Source organism: Camarhynchus parvulus, chromosome 19, assembly GCF_901933205.1.
Source record: "Camarhynchus parvulus chromosome 19, STF_HiC, whole genome shotgun sequence".
Taxonomy (NCBI): Eukaryota; Metazoa; Chordata; class Aves; order Passeriformes; family Thraupidae; genus Camarhynchus; species Camarhynchus parvulus.
Window position 1 is genome coordinate 10,872,991 of NC_044589.1, and position 18,486 is coordinate 10,891,476.

The following is an 18,486-nucleotide window of genomic DNA, read 5'->3' on the forward strand; positions in this document are numbered from 1 at the left end:
GGTTCCTTAACTGACACTAGAATTACTGGGCAGTGCATTTTCCCTTCTGATTCCGCTGTTTCCATGCACACAGCTTCTGCCCTCCTCAGAAGTGACGTGGCAGAGGGAGCAGAGGGGGCTCGGGAACGCCTTAGGGGGGTGACGGGGCAGCCCCCGCTGTGTGGAGGCGTCTCTGGGGGTGTCTGACCCCTCTGCACAGGGCTCTCTGTGGCTGGGGGTCTCTGGCCCCTCTGCACAGGGCTCTCTGTGGCCGGGGGTGCTCCCCCTCTGCCTGCTGGTGCTGCACTCCCTCGCTCAGCCCAGCCCAGGTGCAGCTGTGCCCCTGGGGCCGCTGCTCCGAGTCCTTGTGCGGGACCTTTCCCCTGCGGCGGCATCGCCTCCGCCGGGGCCGGTGCGCAGCTGCCCCGGGCTGGCACAGCCCTGCCCTGCCCGGGCTTCCCTTCAGCAAAGCTCTCGGCACGCACCCGCATCTTCTCGGAAGCCCACAGAGCCAAAGCACAACAGGAATTGCTTTTTCTGAGGGAAGCAGGGCATGCTAAGCACAAACTCCGTTTCTTCCCAGAGATTTGAGGGTCCTCAAGAGCGGCAGGTAAGGGGCCCAGGGATGGTTGTGCCCCCGCGGGCTGTGCCGGGGCTGGAGCTCCCGGCTGCGGGCGGTGCTCGGTGCCGGGGCAGAGCCCGGCAGGTCCTGCCGCCTCTGCCCAGCCCCTGCACGCTTCCGTCGCCTCCAGCGAATGTAGCACTGCCCATGTCCTGCGAAGGGAACGCTGGATTTATAGCAGAGAATGTGAACAGAATTTATAGAGTGAAAATGAATCTTGGAGAAATGTATCTGACAAAGTTTATTTTTGATGTAGAGAGGCAGTGCTTTGTAGTTTCTGGTGACCTATGTCTGTTGTAAATAATGTATATTTAATTTATTGCTATGGTAGCAGATTGTTATGTATAAAACTAAAGGTTCACAAATGTATATTTTGTTGCTTAAATGTGTCTTTGCAAAATTCACAATAAATAACATATTTTGTGTCCATATACATGCTCTGTGTGTGTGGCCATGTAGTGACAGCTTTAGAGGAGTTTTTTGGGAACTTTCCTTTGAAAACCAGGTGAGGGCACGGAACGGGGCTGAGCCGTGGCAGTGGGAGCCTGGGAGCTCCCGTGGAGTCAAACAGCCGGCAGTGGAGCAGAGGAATATTGAAGCACAGCGACATAAATGGGGAAATCTCTGCTGGTGCTCCCAGCTCTGGGACTGGAGCAGCGCAGGAGGAGCCAGCCACTCCTCTGCGAACACTCAGCCACTGAGCCACGAGAACCGTCCTGCCTGAACTGAGGTTAGTGTCCCGTAAAGCTCCATACAAACCGGTTCCTGTCAGCAGCCAGACCGTGCGGCAACAACTGTGTGCCAGCCGAGCTCCCCTCAGGGCATCAGGCCTTGGGCAGGCCAGGTAAGCTAACAAGGAAATTGCATGTTCTCTCTCCAGCTCCTCAGCCTCCTTTCAAAGCAGTTTAATTTTTTTTTTAATTTTTTAATATTTTAACAGGGATTTAACAAGGAAAAGGCTGTTGTGGGAGAACCTGATCAGCTCATCGCGTGGTCACTGGGCACAAAGCCTGTCTGGCTCCACAGGCAGCTCTCACATGGTGCAAAGCCACTGACAGCTCCTCCCCTTGGGAGCAGGGTCAGCCTTGAGAGGTTTAAAAAGTTAAGCTTTAAAATTAAATAGTGTGAGACAATGTTGACAGATAAACAAGCAGTTTAGACATATGTTTTAAAGGATTTAAAGAAATGTTTTCTAGACCTGGCAGATGGGTAAGTTGGGAATTAATGGCTGAGTATTCCAGCCAGAATTTGGAAAGTTTCCCACAGAATCTGAACTCCTAAGTTTGGTGGGAGGGAGACTCAAATACTGCAGACAACTGGAAAACAAACTCAAAACAGGCTGCTCAGCCAGAATTGCTCCGCTCACTTTTAAACAAACTGTGAGTGTTGTGGAAACAAGAACCTAAATCCAGGTTTCAGAGGAGTTTGTGCAGAGTCTTTCATTCACTTGGTTGCAGCTCTCCACAGCCTTCAGAGCAGCATCCCCGAGTGATTCTGGCAGCAAATGGCAGCTGTGACCAGAGCCAGGGCTGGGACACGGTGGTGCTGCCCAGGGTGGCCCTGCCTGAGGTGCAGAGTCACGGGAGGATGATTTCACTGCCTGAGCACCTTCTCCGACTCCTAGGGATGCTCACTGTGCCACAGACTGCCCGTCCTGGGCACAGGGGAGGGATTTGATCCCTCAGTGACAGCAGCATCTGCAGACGGGAAGAGCTGACCCCAATTAAAAGTGGTTGGATGTTCTAAGGCTGTTCCAAATCATCTTGAGAGCTTATCAGATCTGGCAGGGCAGCATGGGGCAGCTATTAGGAAAGATGATAAGACCTTATCTGTCTCTTTAATGAAAGTCTGGAGGTACCAGATAATCATGCTGAATGGTGCTTAGTGGAAAACCTCCTGAATGTAATTAGTCAAGTAATCAAGTAATTTTCTAGGCACTGTAGGCAAGTAGAAGGACGAATGAAATCACAGAATGTTTAGGGGTAGGAGGGAAGTTTAAAGATCACCTACTCATCCCCTGATAAGGGCAGGGAGATGCACGAGGCTCAGGTGCTCAAAGCCTCATCCAGTGTGGCCCTGAGCCCTCCCAGGGATGTGGCTCTGCAGAGCTGCTGCTCTGGGTCCAGCTTTCACAATGGCTCTGGGCGGCTCAACCAAGCAAGGCACCAACTGATAAAAACCAGGTTTGTTCTTAATATTTGAAATTGAAATTAGGGACAAGAAAATCCAACTTGTTTTTGTTTTTGGGTTTTTTTTTTAATGCTTGCAAACTTGATACAATATAAAAAAGCTGGATGTTTCCTGCAGTCCTTTGTGTGGCTGGATGCAGAGTGGTCTCCAAGGATGAGGGGTGTGTTCCATGGCACAGCCAGGACACTGCAGCCCCACAGCAGTCCTGGGCTGAAAACCTCTGGGAAAGGCTCAGGATGACAAAGAAGAACAACTATTCCTGATCACATACTTTAATCATGGCCCCATGAATTTATTTGGCATGTGGTTTTGATATTTATAGCCAGACTTATGCTTTACTTTTTTTTATAATAGTGGATGTTTATTTCTCTCACCCATTACATCCCATCCCAGAAACTGCACAAATTTATGACAAACACAAAGTGAGGCTGATGTACTTTCTTTGTAAAATTAGAAGGTTTTGGCACCTGTGGGTGTCTCTAGCACACAACTCAGTGTGCTGTTGAGCTACTGAAAATGTAAATCCTTCAGTGTTTAATTTCAATAGTGACTGAGTTTTTCCACGTGGGTGGCGGAAGAATTTTCCAGTTTCATTCCTCGGAGGTGCTAAACTCAGAGGTTTCCCCTTCCGTACAGAAGGTGGCACTGGAAATACAGGAATGAGATGTCATCATCTGCTTTCCTCTGCAAACAGGCTCGTGTCTGGGCAGCAGCTGCCAGAACAGCTGGGAGCGCAAGTGCTCCCTCTCTCAGGCAGCGGGGCCCCGTCCTGCCTGTGTCTGAGGGTCAGTGCCCAGGTGACCAGCACAGCTACCACAGAACACATTTGGGATGTCCGTGGGATGGGCTCGGGGGTTGAGCGCACGCCAGATGGCGAGACGTGCCCGGCACTGGTGGAGAGTGTCAGCTCCCAGCGAAGCGCCCGCTCCGGGCAGGATGCAAGAGACATCCCGCACACCGTGGGCAGGAGCGGCGCCTGTCCCAGCTCCGTGGCAGGTGAAGGCTCCCAGCCCCAGCTCCCGTGGGCAGGATGAAGGGCTCTCCCAGCCCGTCCCAGCTCCCATCGGCAGGATGAAGGGCTCTCCCAGCCCGTCCCAGCTCCCATCGGCAGGATGAAGGGCTCCCCCAGCCCGTCCCAGCTCCGTGGGCAGGATGAAGGGCTCCCCCAGCCCGTCCCAGCTCCGTGGGCAGGATGAAGGGCTCTCCCAGCCCGTCCCAGCTCCGTGGGCGGCAGGAGCTGTGCCAGGGGCTGCAGGGACCCGGAGCCGGGGCTGTGTCCGCTCCGCCCGGACCGCGGGGCGCCTGCGGAGCGCCGGCTCTGGAAGTAACCTGGAAATAAATCACTGTACCCGTAGGAGCTTAGAGCTTAACGCTGACTAAATGGGGAAAACGTTTCTTTCTTTGCAACGTTGGAGGCGCTGCAGGAGAGCTCAAATTCGCAGCAGCTCCTGCTCAGGGATGGAGCAGCTGCTGCCGCGAGAGGCTCCGCTGCAAAAGGCATGTTTGTGTTCATAGTGCTACTAATGTTTCCTTTACAACTTTGCCAAATGCAACAAGTTTAAAGAATGGTTGTCCCAATGAGAAGAAATTAGTTCGGCCTGCTAGAAGTTTTTCCAGTGTTACCTCAAGTCCCATCTTAGGGGAGTCAGCCACGACATTTGATGCTGGGATGCAGAGGGCAGGTTGCAGAATAGCTGTGAACTTTATAGTGCCAAACACAGGTGTGGCCAAGGCTCAGAAGCTGCACATCTGGCAGTTCTCTTGCAGCCAGCACCATGGTCTTGAATTTACGTGCTGTTTCTGGCTCTATTTCTTGTGTCCAGTAGGAGAGGAAAGTTTGGAAAGGAAAACTGAGATCTGCCTCTGTGCATGCCTGGCACTGAGACCTGCAAGAGAAGTTGTGCGGCTCTGTGGAGCTCTGCAAGTCCTCGCTCCACCCACCGATCCATCTCCCTTGGATCCTTCCCTCTCCCAGTTCCCACCAAGCTCTTTCTGGAAGGGGCCCCCACACCTCCTGAAGCTACAGGAGCTGTACCCTCAGGGCCATTCCCCTCTGTTACCTGAGGTCAGAACCTGGCTGCAGTTTGGAGTGCAGAAATGGCCACTTTGGCCGCTCTAGTCCTGCCTCCAATGTGTGACAGGGACTGTGATGCTTCGCTTTACTCTGGTGCTTTGTCTGAATTTTGTGTGCAGGAGCAGGGACTGGGCTGTGTCTGCTGTGCTCTGTTGTCTGTTTGCTTTCCCTGAAGCCTTCCTCGAGGAATTATTTGTTAAACAAATTGAATGTGTTGGGAATAACACACAATGGTTCATAATTCTCTGTCATGTACCACTGAGTCCAGTGGGGATTTCTGCTACATCACTAGCACAGTGCTGGGGCTGAAGATAGCACTCTGGGAGGTGCTGCAGCTGCTGAAGACACGACCATATTCATTGACAAGTAAATTAATTTGTTGGGTTTTGTTTGCATGGATTTTACCAGAGTAAAATCCCACTTATTTTCCATTTCAGTGCCATGAAAAGTGTATTGATTTTTCTTCACTTCTGATTGTTCACATTACTGGATTGCTTTTAAATAGTTGACAGAGATCATTCATTTTCCAGCTCCAAAATATTTTACAGCCCATTCCCTGTTTTATTTGTGTGCGCTCTGGGGGAGTTCCACAGTCATACATCACACTGGTCACCTTCTGCAAACGGCAGCCCTGGCAGGAGGGAGGAAATTCTTCCCCCGTGGGGTTTTGCTCCTCCTGCCTTCTCCCTTGCAGCTTCTGCACCTGTTTCACCTTCCTGACTTAGAAGGTGGAGCTGAGGCTCAAAAACCCTCTAAGCCAAAGAGCAAAGCTGGCCAAAGAAATAACAAGGCACAGAAAAATCAGCGGTGTTGTGAGAGTTTTTTCTTAGTGAGAGGGCATTAAGAGCTGTCCCTGGTGTTTGTGAGCGAGGGGTGATGAGCTCAGCAGGGAGGGGCAGCATCCTTCAACCCACCACACAGAGAAATGAGGGAATCTCTGGGCATTTCTTCAGTGCAGAGCCCACAGGGCTTTGGAATGCTGCCCCAGCCCAGCACAGCTCTCCACCCTTCCCCTGAGCTGCGCCACCTCTCCAGGCTCAGCCCTTTGGGAGCAGGAACTACCTGTCCCTATTTGCTAGCACAGTCCCTAAAGCAAGGGGCCCTGGCTTCACAGAGGCCTCAGGCAGCAGGCAGACAGCGCTAATAATGAGAATTAATTATTCATTTATCACTTCACTCTCAGTGAGTAATCTCCAATAATCATGTATAATTTGCTGCTTCAGTGAATACTTTGATACTAAACAGAGCTGGTAGAATAAAGTCACAGAAGTGAAAACCCCATGTAAAAGAAGTGAGAAAATGGTCAAGACTAAAAAAATAATCTAAGAAATATTTGTGCATAATCATTTGCCCAGATCTAGTGTGTCCTGGATAAAAATATGGAAGGCAGATAGAGACATAGATTGCTCAACCTCTTCTTTTACAGCTCTTGTTAGAGAGCCAGAGATCACAGTATGACCCCAAACAGAAGCCCAGGTTCTGTGTCCAGTGGATGGCCCAGGAGATAATTTTGCCTTCTTTAACCTCCTTCTGGGCTGAAGGAAGTGCAGTAAGGGACTGAAGCAATTGGGTATTCAGAAGGCGTAAATGACTGGGACATCCAGAGCGCAGGTCTGCCCTGGGAAGTCAGGGAAAGTGGCCGCCAGTGCAGCTCAGGGTGAGTTTGCATGGCTTGTGATAGTTCAATGACTTTGATTTTCCCATTTGCCTTTGCCTTTTCCCTTCCCATGGCTACCGAGTGCTTGGCCCACAGGGCTGTGCTCATCCACACCAGGGGCATTTATTGCAAAGCTGTTTGTGACAGATTCCAGCAGCCAGGAGCTGCGCTGGGCCCTGGTGTTGTTATGGGAAACTGCTGAAACATTGTCTGTTCCCACATGGAAATCTCTCTCAGAAGCAGATTGCACAGATGTATTTTAGACTGTGGTGCCTGCTCACATTATCCCTCACTGACGTACAGTGATGATGCATATGTTGGATCCCACAACGCTGAGAGAATTAACGTTTTGGAAGTGTTTACCTCCCCCATTATTGATGTTCTCTCATAGTAATATGCTCATATTCTCTGCAGAGAAACTAAAGGCACTGACAAAAATCACTGAGCTTCTCTTCTCATCCAAATCTCCAGGTAAGAAATGGCATTTCTGTATGTGAACAGCACTGTTTGGTGACACAAATCCTTACCTGTTTCTCCTTTGAGTTACAGAATATTTGTTCAGTTTTTCTTTCTTTCTTTTTTTTTTTTTTTCCTGGACAACTTTCTGAAGCATCACTTGGCAGATTTTATTTATTCGTGCTTTCCTCTCTTATGTCTATTTCTACAGAACTCTTAAAGCATTTAGCTTCCACTTACACATTCATAAGTGTGTGACTAAAGTCCTGTTGGTGGGATGAACAGCTAGAGCTCTCCTGTGCACTGGAAAATGGGCATTTTCAGAGAGAAAACAGAGTCTAACATCCTAAAGCTACAAGGAATTCAGATATCTCATGTTTTGGACAGCTGGTTGGAACATAAAAACCCAGGCAGGGATTTACTCATTTTCTCATTAAGCCACCTGAACCAAATCCCAATGTCTGTGTGAGATGCTCGCAGTGAAGGGCACGGATGCTGCCAGTGCAAATCAAACCTGCAGGCTGGGGAGTGCCAGGCTGGCAGGGACCCGAGCTGGCACAGCAGCTCTGCGAGCAGAACATCCGCCCTGGGAGCTCACCTTCCTCTCCAAGGCCACCAGCCTGGCCCCAGAGTGGGTCAGGGCAGGAGCTGCAGCCTGGGAACTCTCCCCTCCCTTGTGCTGGCACCAGGGATGCTCTGGGATTCACAGCACCAGATCCAAACTTCCACAGTCCCAGAGCATCCCCAGCCTGCAGCCCCAGTGCTGCTCACTGCTGAGTAAATGCTAATCTTCCATCTTACAGGCATGTCCTGAGACTTAATTAATGCTTCTGGAGTATTTTAAAGCCCTCAGATGGCAAGCAGGCTAAAATATTGCCAGTCCCTGAGGAACCTTCCCCTTCAGGGAGGACTCCGGGTGTTTTATTTAATGAGCAGCACTGTCTGAGGACTGTCTTGACTGATTATTTCTGAGGCAAAGCAGCAACACATTCACACAATGCTGCTGAATTTTAAATGGACTCCAGTTTATTGTGGAAATACAGCAGTGGAGCAGGTACTCCCTTTTGCACTCCTGCAGCCAGCCTGGCCAGAGACGACTCCTCCTGCAGGAACTGCTCCACGGGGGTGGAAAAGGCACCCATGGAAACCACTGCACCATGAACAGGCTGGGGAGGTCCCACCTCTTCTCCCTCAGGGAAAAATGTGTGCAGCCAGATGATCCATGTTTTCTGCAGGAATGTGTCTTGCTCACCTTTTCTGTGTCTCTAGGTTAGACAGCATTGGCTGCATTGGGCAGCATCTCTTCTCACACCCTGGGAGTGCTGGGCAGCTCAGCCATGCTGATAAACAACTTTATGATAATGCAGATTATGTAAATGTACCAGTTTTCCTATCATTTCTTGTGCTACCCATGGGAGCAAGTATTTTCTGGCGTGTGAGCAGGCTGCAGCATTCAACCTGCTGCCTTTTTTAAAAAAATGCTTTACAGGAGCAGAACTGTCTTCACAGGTTCTCTCGCCTGATACCTGAACTAGTGACTGTGAACACGACGTGCACCGTGTGCAGCCAAATAACCCTCCAGGAATTCTTTCTATTAAAATAATTGCTAGGGCAGGGGAAATACTGCAAACAGCTGCGGTTCATCCCATAAACATATTCTGCCTCCTTTTGGAGCCTCAGCCTCCAACTGATGCCAGAGCCTGTCAGCTGCAGGAGCAGTGGAACATATTTCCTTTGCAGAAATGAAACGATTGCTGATGAATAAATCTGTTGTGCACAGACCTGAACTCCCCAGTGTGTGCTGCATATGCAAAAGGGAAAAGTGACAGTGCTTCACCCTGGAAGGAGCTGGAGCGACAGTTCATCTGCTGAACACGCTGGCTGTGGAGCTGCCTTGTGTCAGCAGCCTAGCAACACTGAGCGTGAGGAAAAATCTCCTCAAATCAGTCCAGCACTCAATGGCATCACCTTGCCACGTAGTGCCCTTGCTCTGGCAGGGAAGCAGCTGTCCCATGTCATGGATGTGTTGAGAGGAGGCTCCCTGCAAGCCCAGCATCCTCCTTTTGGCAGTCTGAGTGACTGGTGGCAAAGGGCTGAGCTGGGGAGGACAGGAGGGCGGGGGGCTCTGGGACCAGAGGGTCTGGAGGCCCCTGGGCTGGGGCAATGGATGCTTCCAGGCTGTTGTTTGCTGCTACAGAAACCCAGGCAAGAGATGAGTTCCTGGCTCCACTGATCCCACGAGGTGATGCCTGGAGTGGAGGGGGAGATGGGATGGACCGGAGAAAACCCTGCTCTGCATCTGTGAGGGGACATGAAGGAGAAATCTCAGAGGTCACTGAGACCTGTACGTGCCCCAGTTTCATGGGCTCAGTATTGTCTGACAAAGCCAAACCCTCTGACAGGCCCGTTTATTTCTGTCAGTCACGTCTGAGTGGAGGAGATGGGCAGTGGACAGGGTCACTGATGACCCTGATGTACAGGTGAGCTGTCACCAGCCCTTGTGCCACAGTTTCTGCAGGGAGGGGGCTCTGCAGGGAGTGGGAGCAGCGCTCTGCCAGCCCCACCACTGCCTGTCAGGTTGCTCAAACAGCCCGCACTGCATCTGCAAAATATTGTTAATCAAGAGCCACAGTTCAAGGCATTTGCCTGGCATATCCAGTTAAGTGGCAGCAAACACGCTGTAAAACCACTGCGCTGAGGCCACCTTCCTAATGAATGCAAAGTGGGAGCAATCAATCAGGGCCGGCAGCCAGGCTGGCACCGCCTCTGCAAATGCAAATTGAACGAACAATAATGAGTGTTATCTAATTAGTGCACACAGCTGCAATGTTACAGCCCTGTATAGGACACACCTTGTTAAATTTCATGGTATGTATCCCAGTGTGTCTGAGAAAATGATGGAGGTTTGCCACGTGCACACCTTGTAGAGCACAGACAGGCAGAATCGTGGTGGTAAATGCATTATTCTCAGCAGGTGAGCTCTGGATTGAGCAGTGCCAGGATGGTCCACAGACTGGGAATGGACCCTGCTGTGGAAGGGTCAGCCCTCAGTGAACCTCCTCCTAAAGCTGCAGCTCCAGCACCTGTTCTTAGCACCAGGAGGAAGAACACCAGGGGCCAAATTTTTCCGTGAGACACTTTTATTCAAATGCATGTCAGAAATTTGGTGAAAGAAATATTTCAGGCAATTCTTTCGCCTTTGTCACTTTAATGTTTAGCAATATCTGTTCTTCCTGTAAGATCCCTTGTGACACTGCAGGGGATGGTGGGATGGTGTTTAAATATTGATGTTTTAGCAGCTTATGGTTTTAATACAATTTAAATTATGCACATTTTTATTGGACTCATAGGTTCATCAGCAATTAGTTTCTCCCAGCTGCACAGGAGGGTGTTCAGCAGCTCTGTATTGATTTCTGCCTCAACCTCTGAGTTTTAGTGGCTACATCTTAGTGCCTTGGCAAGGTAAACAAATCCACAGGCCCTTATTTGAGAGCTGCTGGTTAGCAGCCATAAATGTGTAATCAACAACTCAGTATCCTTGGAATTAGATCTTCTTAACAATCATTAGTTTCATCCCTTGCCGCTCTAATAAACCTCTTGGTAGCACGCCAGAGCCAATTATACATGTGCTTGGAAAATTATAAAAGAAGGAGAAAAAGTCTGTGTGCCACAAATAAGTGAAAATTTTAACTGGCCCAAACCTGTGGCGCGTGCAGGACTCATCTGCTGTTTATCGGAGGTTGAACATTGAGTATTGGAGACAACATTAGGGAAATTCTGTATTTATTTTGCATGTTATGGTTCTCCCACCTGATGCCAAGCTGGCATCAATGCACAAGTCCTGCAGCCCCTTTCACATTTCTTCTGTGGGCTCTGCAGACCAGAGCCAGGGTTGTGAGAGCTGCAGTGAACTGACCTCGATTCAAAGATGTTTTGTGGCAGGATCCCTGCCCAGGGATGCACTGCAATGCTCAGGAGGAGGATTGCTGTCATGATATAGTGACCAAATTACTTATTTATCTTCTGAGTGTGTCAGGGAACTGCTCAGCCTGGGGGTCCAGAGGCTGGTTTTTAATTTCCCCCTCCCTTCTGCAGCCCTGGGACCAGCTCTTTGCTCCCACAGATCCCTGTGTTTTGGGATAAGCCTTGGGGAAGAGCTTGGAGCCCTGGCGTGCTTACTCTGTTCCTGTTTTGTTCCCAGTGCAGTGGGATATAACAGATAAACACCCCTGAATCACTAAGTTTTTGTTTACTTTTGGGTTCTGTTCATTCAGTGGGACTTTTGCAAGGTGCAGTGAGAAGAGAATATGCACCTGCACCCAGTGCAGTGGTTGTGTGGGCTCTTGCTAAAGAAAATCTTTAATAACAGATCCACCCATCCTTCTCCAGGTGGTTCTCATGCCATCCTGCACAAGACATGTTTTTTTGAGAGAGGTGATAAGTTTCTAGGATGTGCCACCAGTTTTACAGTCAAGCTGCTGGCATTAGGAGAGGAGAATGGGAATGCAAACCATAAAAATAACAGATGGGAGGCAGATGTGATAAAATGGAAGCACAGGCAAATTATAAAACCATTCAAACTGCTCATGCAGATAAAATCAGGAAACAAAATCACATCTGAAATCACAAGGACTGGGTGTCTGTTTGAGAAAAGAGTGTTTGACTTTGCTGTTTGTTAGTGGTATTGGTGGTGGAGGTGTTCAAGTTCAAAGTCCTGGAGGAGAAGCAGGGATTTCTGCTGCAGGCAAGCTTGGGCTGTGGCATCTTCATTTGTTGCTGAGGAGCATTTTTGCTGTGGAGGCTTAAAGATGGTGTTTTTTCTCAACTCACACTGCAAATGTTAATGTTCATATTGTGCCGGTGTAATTACTTGACTGCAGTGATAAAATATCATTCAAATGACTGAAGAAACACAAAGGGAAAAACAATCCCTCGAAAACCTAAAGGGCAGATGAACATGAAACAGAAACCCAAAATAATGCTGGGATCTTCTGGAGCCCAGCTGGGTGTGCCCCAGGATCCTGCAGGGCCGGGCTGAGGCAGCACAGCGACGGGCTCAGAGCCGGGCAGCGGGGACGAGGAGGGCACCACGAGGCTCCGGGGAGGTGACTTCACCTGACCCAAGCAAACCTCCTGTTACACTGGAGCATCTAAAACCACCCAGCCAGCACCCTGTCTCCAGCAGAAACTGGACAGATCTGTGCCTACAAATCAGGCTCTCAGTTTCTAGTAATTAGCAGATTACAGACTTCCTGAGCCACGAGTTGTGTTGGGAACAAGGGGCTTAATAGCCACAGATAGGTTTCTCCTCTGAATTAATTGAATCTTTTTTTGAACCCATTTATCCTTCTGGCTGTCACACGTCTCACCATTTAATTACACAGTGCCTGGGGACTTCAGGGGCACCCCTTCCCATTGCAGCAAGCACAAGGAACAGACATCCAGTCTCACCCTCCTCACACCACTTACACAAATCTCACTGTGGGTTTCCACAACATCTGATGCTTATTTAAGCCTTATTTTCTGAGCACAGGACTGGGAGTCTAGCTTCCTTTTCTTAATGAGTTTTTAATTTTTTTAAATTTTATATGCCCAAAGAAGAGGGATTAGGTCTATGTTCTGAAACCTCTGTTTAGAAGGTAAACAAAGACCCTCTTTGTTCTCCAAGATTTGCTTTATTACTTTAAATTTACTAACTGTTACAGGGCTTCCTTCAGGACGACAGCGTTTGGAATATGCTCTGAAACACCTGGACCACAGCAGAGCAGGGGGTGCTATAGCCAGGCAGTGTGTCCCACTCTGCACTGGATGTGATTTGAAATGCAGCTTCAAACACAAATGGGGGAAGAGATGATAACAGGGAGGGGGAAGGAAGGAGGAAGGTTAGAGGACTGAACCTTTCAAAATGCTTATGACCTCTTATTGACTTTATGCAATGATATTCTTATTTATAAGAGCATCAGGTCAAAGTTAGGCTTTTTCTACCAGTATTTATGATGATGCTGGCAATTTGATGAGTCTTTGTCCTGCAGAGCAAATGAGTGATTAAAGTTTTCAGTGACCTTATGTCTAAGGAGTTTTGCTTTACACTCTGGGAAATCTAAGCAAGAGAAGCCATTGGCCTCTTTGCAGCACCAGGGCATTGAATTTGTCTGTTGGTTGGTATGGGGTGATTACAAGGCTAATACTTAGTCTTTTATCCAAAATCCATAGTTTTCTGTGGTTCTTAAAACATTTCCGTGTATTTGACATTTAAATAGAAATGAGGCCTCCTTGATACAAATTCATTCTGGTTGGCTTTGTACATTGATGATTAAAGAACATGGTTCGTTTTTTTTGTCCCATTCTGAGCAATGTCTCATTAGATTTTCATTTTATTTCTTTCCATATCCATCATGATTTGTGTCAGCAGAGTGGTTACATAGATGGACAGCTTATTATCAGTTTTAAGTGAGGAAACAGAACACAGGAATGGTTACTAAAAAAAGGGAAAGGTAATTAACACTGAGTGCCAGAATATAAATGAAGCTCGACATTTCCATTTTGGTAATCCAAATTAACATTCATCTTAATGTTACAGAGTGCAGGAGGGGATTCTGGGCCTCTGCTTATGTTTCTGCATGCCCTAGTGCTGCACGTCCTGGCGTGGCACAGAGTGCCCAGCAGTGCCCAGCTGCTGCTGTGGTGGCACCTGAGAAGGACTGGGAGTGCTGCAGAGCTCCTGCAGCCAAGCAGAGCTGCTGAGCCTGAGCAGTGGCTCACACACAGGGGAAGACGCTGGGCACTGCAGAACCCACGGCTGCCTTTCAGTGCACTCTGCTGTCCCCTCCTCCATCCTCTCCTCCAAACGTGGCATGTCTGCAAGGTAATTGGGTTCCATTATTTGATATATAAAGTGGGAGTGGGAGGGAGGGTCAGGGAGGACGAATTAAAATGAATTGAGAATCTTTATGTGAAGAGAAAAGAGGACTGGAGGGAGCCATGATAACTCTTTACAAATACTTAGAGGGACATTATGAAGAGGACAGAGACCAATTACTCTCATTAGTCAGTGCAGCAGAACAAGAAGTAATGCTGCGTGCTGCTGAAGGGAAACCTGGACTCTGGTGCAAAAGTTCTAAGGATAACACCACAGGAAGAGTCATCAGGGGAAAGTTTGTCCTGGCTTGACTGAAGAACCTGATCTAGAGTTCAGGCAACTGACATGCAGACTTCCAGGTAATTCACCAGTGCATTAGGGAAAAGTTTTTGCTGATTTCATGTTTACCTGGCATATATTCCTATTCAACTGTGGACATATTTCCTGCTCTCGTATCAACCCTCAATATTTGAGGTGACGCCTTAGGAATCCACCTACAGTTTGTTGCTCCTTTTTATCATACACGTCTCATGGAAATGGGAGGGAAAAGGAGAAAACCTGGGAGGAACCAGAGTGGGAATCAGGGGGAGTATATTAGCATTTGCTGAGCTGGGCACAAGAATCACTCAGGAAATTAAAAGCAGGATGATATTTTGAGGTGATAAAACATTAAAGTATGAAACTTGCATTTGACTCAGATCCAGCCTCAATTTTTCCTTTTTAAGCTGCAGTTTAGGAAAAGCTGAACACTTGCCAGTGACAAGTGCAGGCTCTGGACTCTTGCAAAAGGGAGAAAAAATTAAATTATGTTAGTTGGTGATGAAAAGACATGAGAAATGCAGAAAGAGAACAAAGGAAAAAGGTAACCATGGAGGTGAAACAAAAAGGTACAAGAGTTTCCTCACACAATGTAATAACTAAGGCAATGCACTGATTTTCAGGGCGACTCTAAGCTCAAAGTCTGACCAAAGAGGTCGGGCAAGGTCCATGCCCTGGGGCCTTTGACACAATGCAGGTGGTGGTGTATACCAGTGCCCTGCTCCTCGATGAAGCCTCAGCTTTCCATTGGCAAAGTTATAAGCCTTTTGTTCTGTTGGGTTTTTGTTTGGCTGTTATTATTTTCCTATGTTTGGAAATACACCCAAAAGGGTGTAAAGCCTGCTGCAAAGCATTCCCCCATGCCCAAGCTCTGTGGTCCCTCTCCTGCAGGGGCTGATCCCTCCCTGCTGGGGCATCATCCCTGTCCTGTTTGTTTTCATTCATCCAGCCTCTTGAGCAGAATGATCCCCCGAGCAGGCAGAGATTCAATCACTGATTTTCTCTCATTCCCTTTCACAGTTGTTATTGGAGGTACAGCTGTCACTACATCCATTCAGGGGAAAGAGATGATCAAAGAGGAAAAGACAGGAAAACACCATTTAAGAAATAAATGCAAAGTTATGATGCCTCTGTTCGCCTGAGAAAGAGAGATTTTTATGCAGCTTTTGGCATTTACAAATCCTTTGTGAAAAGGTCACCCTGCAGTTGGAATCTTATTAATACAGAAGAACAGCCCAGAAAATGTCATGTCTTTTTACCCTGATATTTACCCAGGAAGGAGTGACTCAGCACCCAGGGCTCCTCTGGCAGGGTGGCACAGATGGGCCGGGACGTGCGGGGCTGGCAGGAGGTGACAGTGCCACCACTGCCAGTGACGCTGGGAGCAGAGGGTCCATGTGCGCACACCCTGCGCCTCTCTGGCTGCAGAGGGCAGCCCATTAACTGCCCACAGTATGCAACATGCATACATGTACCCCCCAAAAAAAGGCAAAAGCGTATAACTGTTCTAGAAACATACACACATTTTATAGGGATATGGGTATAATCACATCCAGCAGGACGTGGGGATGGAGTTTTGGCAAATAAAGGCTCAGAGCTCTTAGGGCTTAGGCTGTGAGGGCAGCATGAGATGCTGCAAGGGGAAGGCAGAGTGCACAATGAAAAAGACACAATAAATGCTTTTCCTCTGGCAAATCACCAAGAAAAAGCTGAAGTTTGTCTGTCATCTGCAGTTCATATTTCAATCTTTAATCTACTGTTTTAGTTATGTTTGTGCTCACTTCCTTCAAGGGAATTTTCGTTCTGTTTGCCTTAGTGGTGGCTCATGTTACCTTTAATATGTTTTGGCAGACCTGAGGTATTTATTTTAGCAGAGTAGTGAAAACAGTTCTGAGCGTGGTGGCGATGGCTGCGGCTCCTGAGTGTCACTGAGCGGGTAATGCCCTGGCTCAGGCTGACCTGGTGAGCTCTGAGCACACAATCAATCACCATCATGCCTCACACTGTGCACAATTTCTTAATTTTTAATAACTGGCACAGTGAAACATTTCGCCAGTTCTGACACGTCGCAGACTGACACTGAATGGAGCTGTCTCATTCAGCATTTTCTAACCCATTACAATGTTTTCATTTTACTTTTCTCTTTACTGGACCTGCAAGAGCTCAAGGTGGTGTTTATAACAGAGAACAACTACGATACACCACCTCTGACTGGGGAAGTTCTCAATATCAGTGCTTCTTTCATTTTTATTTCCTGTGGGATTTAAGGTTCCTGCTGCCCTGTCCTGTGACCCAAACACTGCTTTCCTCTCAGGACACAGATCTAGCATGAACGCTCATGAAAGGACACACATTGTCTCTAGGTTATTCATGCATCACTGCTCACTCTCAAGCTGACTAAATTCTGCAAAGCTGTGGGCAGAAGGTCTCTGGTGCTCACCTCCACAGCCAGCATCATGCCAGCGAAAGATTTTACAGGAATGTAATTGCATTCCAAGATGAAATACTCCCAGTCTGAGTTTTTAGAACCACACCCAACTCTTTAACAGCATTTCCCTTCCACTGCAGCGATACAGCCTGAGTACCACATTACTCCTCCTTTACCCCTTTTCCCCCAGCCCACCGCAGGTGTCTCTCATCATCACCCTCCTGGTCCTCAGGCTCTGCTGCTCACTGGGGAATTGCTGTCACTGCCACTGCTGCTGCCACTCATGATTGGAAGCACAAAGGAAAATTGACAGACAGCAAACAAAGCAATGGCTTCTGAATCCAGCTCCAGAGCCCCAAGTGAAGGTCACCCACAGCTCTGTGTGGGAGCTGTTAGTGTGCATATTTGTAAAGCCTTTTGTGAGCACTGTAACGATGAATGGTGACGGCTCACGTTTGTGTGCCTGTGTACACACACACACAGACCCCCCCTCGCTGCAACACTATGCCAAAGAAATTATGTTTCACATAATTTCTAGTGTCATCTTTGATTAATTTGCATTTATTTTCTCATTATGACTCATCCCTCATCCCAAAGCTGTCCTTCAAACCAGAGCATGGGAAGAGAACCAAGAAGTGACAGACAGCAAGGAATAATCTTAAGGCAAAGCCCAGGAAAGCCATTCCCACTGCCACATCTCTGGTTTAGAGCCCCCACCCCACTTCCCACAGTCAGTTTCCTCTTTGGAGAATTTGTTTTCCCAGAACTCATTCACTGTGTCCTAAGGGCCACAGATTCCCCTGTCACCCTTATCAGTCAAGAAACAAAGAAATGCCTAAATCAGTGAGATTAGCCATGGGTCATTGGACAGCTACACAGAGTCACAATATGCAGAAATACAAACAGCCCAGCGCCATTTATCCACCTTCTCAGCACCCCCTGCCCCACTGTGATGTGTCTGGGCCACTCTGTGTTGAAGAAGTGAGTCCCTTATTGCCACAGCTCATTCCTGGACTGGCTGCAGGGCACGTCCCCAGTGCTGTGACCCTTGCTCTCCCCCTGCCGAGGGTGGCCACCCTGCAGGAGCACCGAGGACACCTCTGCCATTGTGGAGTAAATCACAGCTCCACTGGCTACAGTATTGTTGTTAAAATAGCTTGAGAACATCATAAACACAACTCGTCTGGGGAGATATTTCATGTCAAGCTTTGATGACGAGGTCAGCACTGCTCAAACACATCCTTCAGCTACAGGTCAGCCCTCTCTGCACATCTATTTTGAGATCTCCATACCCCATTTGCTAACCCCTGGAAGAGTCACAAGACCCTCTGGACTCCTGTCTCTCCCTAAAATCCTCCCCAAACCTGTTGTCTCTGGAGGCACAAGTGGCTGCTCAGAAAACGTGAGCTCACCTTTCTGCTCACATGTGAACTGTACAACACAGACAGTTTGTTCTTTGCCTAATACAGAATTAAACGTTATGCAACTCACTGAGTGATATGTTTTGTCCCACGAGAGACTTGCTTCAGAAATACAAAGACAGAAGAATACTCAACTGTCATTATCATGCCAGTTTTTAATCAGCTGGGAAATGCTGCCTCTTCCCCCAAAAGAGCAGGCTGGATAGAAACAATGTTCTACCTCTGCCTCCCCCAATACTGCTTCCTTTTCCCGCAGAAATTTTCCATTTTAATTAGATTCCTTTATTACCACCCTCTTTTCTAGCATATCTTTTCTTGCTGTTAAACTTTTTTCCCCTCTATATATCTATTTTTCATTTTCTTCAATTGCCAAGAGCTACAGCATGTGTCCGTGTGCATGTGCTGGGGGAAGGAGAAGAAAGAGATAAGAAAGGAGTGAAAAGAGAGAAAAGATGGGGAAAATGAATCTGACAATTGTTGGA